A 3,055-nucleotide genomic window follows, 5' to 3' on the forward strand; every position below is an offset into this window, starting at 1 on the left:
GAATCCACCAGATGCTCTGCCGGGGAAGGAGGGACAATCTCCTCCTGTACCAGTCAGATCTGATTTGACGGTACACTCACACAAAAACAATAAAAAATAAAATTTACCAAAAAACTTGCACATTTCCTGGGGAATGAGGAGATTCCCCATCTTTCTTTCATGGACCAACTGGGGGATTTGAACCACCTGCCTTTGCGTTGGCAGTACAGCTCCTTAGCACCGAGCCACCAGAGCTCTCGACCTCAGGGACTCTCCAGGGAAGCTCTCCTCTACCCTGTAGGGCTGCTAAGAGTGGAAACCGACTTGCTGAGAGTGGGCTCATTTGGAACAAAGAGAAAGGAGGGCTATCGCACACCTACCCTCATTTCCCCAGTTACTGTATCTGTCCATCTCATCTGGTATCTTCTTCTTCTGCTCTGTCCTTCCACCTTTCCAAGCATGATGTCCTTCTCCAAGAACTAGTCCCTCCCAGCCATGTGCCCAAAATATGTGAGGCAGAGCCTCAAAATCCTTGCCTCCAGAGAGCAACTTGGTTTCACCCTCTCCAGGATGAAACTGTTTGTTCTCGTGGTAGTTTATGGTGTGTTCAATACTCTTCTGCAGCATCACAACTCAAAGGCATCAATTCTTCTTTTGTCCTCTTTGATCATTGTCCAGCTTTCTGATTTATGACAGATAACATGTAATTGAAAAGACTATGGCCTGGATCAGACCCACCTTAGTCTCTAGACTGACATCGCTGCTCTGGAGAAGTGCTTGACAGCAGATTTTCCTAATGCAATTTGCCTTTTGGTTTCCTGACTGCTGGTACCAAGAGTGTTGATTGTGGAACCAAGCAAGCTGGAATTGTTAATAATCTCAATCTCTTCATCTATCATGATGCTGCCAATTGGCCTAGTAGTGAGAATCATCATTTTCTTGACATTGAGCTTCAATCCATATTACAAGCTACTGTCCTTGACCCTCTGCAGCAAATGCTTCAGGCCCTTCTGTTTCAGCAAGCAGGGTTGTATCGTCTGTGTAACGCAGGTTGTTGATGAGTCTTCCTCCAATCCTGATGTCACATTTCTCCTCATAAAGTCCAGCCTCTTGGGAGCTCCGATGGCCTAGTGGCAAGAAGCTGCACTGCAATCCAAGAGGAGAGCTGTTCGAATCCGTCAGATGCTCTGCTGGAGAAGGAGGGGCAGCCTCCTCCTGTACCAGTGGAATCTGATTTGATGGTATACACACACACACACACACACACACAAATTTTAAAAAAAGGAAAATTTGGGGGAGTTCTGGTGGCCTAGTGGCAAGGAGCTGCAACTACAATCCCAGAGGCGCACGGTTCGAATCCACCAGATGCTCTGCCGGGGACAGAGGGACAATCTCCTCCTGTACCAGTCAGATCACACAAGAAATAAAAAATAAAAAAAAGTTTATTAAAAAAAAAGGAAAATTCAGCCTCTTAAATAATTGAAAAGATGTGGAGACAGGACTCATCCACTGACACACTCCTTTTCTGATTTTGAACCAGGAGGTGCTTCCTTGCTCTGTTCGTCTGACTGCCTCCTGGTCCGAGTATAAGTTTTGCATGAGCACAGTCAGGTGCTAGGATTCCCATTTTCCTCAAGGTTAGCCACAATTTGTTGTGATTCACACATCCAAATATCTTTGAATAGTCAATGAAACACAGACATTCTTCTTGTATTCTTTGCTTTCAGCCAAAATCCGTCTGACATTGGCATTGCTATCCCTAGTGCCATGGCTTCTTCCAAACCCAGCTTGTATTTCTGGTTCTTCTCTGCCACGGGACTGTTCCAGTCATTTCTGGATGATCTGCCCCAGGATTTTGCTTGTGATACAAGTGCTACAGTTCAACAATTTCCACTCTGTCGGTTTTGGTTGTTGCTGATTCTTTCATGACCCTGAAGTTACAGGGAGACAGAGACTGCCCTCCTACAGAATCTTTACCGCTCTGACAGTGGACGTAATCTTCTCTGGAAACCAGTTTTCTTTGTTACGTTAAGGAGGTCACCTCAGTGTAGGATGTGTCCCAAACCTAAACACCTCTGCATCATAAGAAGAGCCAACTGCAAACAGGTGGTTGTTGCTAGCTGTCTTCACATCCACTATGACTCACAGTTACCCTATGAACACAAATCTGAACCTTGCCCTGATCCTGTGCCATCCTCACCGTCGCCCTATTTCCAGTCCATTGTCGCAGCCACTGTGCCAAGTCACCTCCCAGAGGGGCTTCTTCTCTTACACAGACATTCTGCTTTGCCCAGCACGATGTCTTTCCCAAAGACTGACACCTTCTGACAACATGCAGAAAGCATCTGAGAGAAGCTTTCAGCATCCTTGCATTTAAGGAGCACTCAGATTGCACTTCCTCTACAATAGATTTGTCTGTTCTTTTAGAAGTACATGGGATATTCAAGACTCCTCAGAAAAACCACAGTTCAAAGGCATCAAGAGCAACGACGTCAGGCTGGAGACTAAGGTGCGCCTGATCCGGGCTATAGTCTTCGCAATTATGTGCTATGCCTCGGAGAGTTGGACAGTGAATAGGGATGATAGAAAGAGAATTGATGCCTTTGAGCTGTGGTGCTGGAGAAGAGTGTTGAATATACCATGGACTGCTAGGAGAACAAACAGGTTTGTCCTATAGAAGGTGAAGCCAGAATGCTCCTTGGAGTCAAGGATTCTGAAGCTTCATCTGACATACTTTGGGCGTGTTTCAAGGAGGGATTGGTCCTCATGTTTGGCAGAGTGGATGGGCGGCGCAGGAGAGGAAGACCCTCGATGAAATGGATCGATTCTGTGACTGGAGTGGTGGGAATGAGTGCATCTGACATGGCTAAGTTGGCACAGGATAGAAGAGCGTATAGAGCTCTTGTACATAGGGTTGCTATGAGTCGCAAGCGAATCGATGGCACATAACAACAACAACATGCCAGGAATGTGTCCTATCTCCATACCTTTTCAATCCCTATTTGCAGAACAGATTATCTGCCACCCAAGCAGATATATGCACTCCCATGTTTATTGCTGCTTTGTTCACAATAGC

The sequence above is a fragment of the Elephantulus edwardii genome, unplaced genomic scaffold (genome assembly GCF_000299155.1).
Source record: "Elephantulus edwardii isolate Elephantulus edwardi_28Jun2011 unplaced genomic scaffold, EleEdw1.0 scaffold00129, whole genome shotgun sequence".
Lineage (NCBI taxonomy): Eukaryota > Metazoa > Chordata > Mammalia > Macroscelidea > Macroscelididae > Elephantulus > Elephantulus edwardii.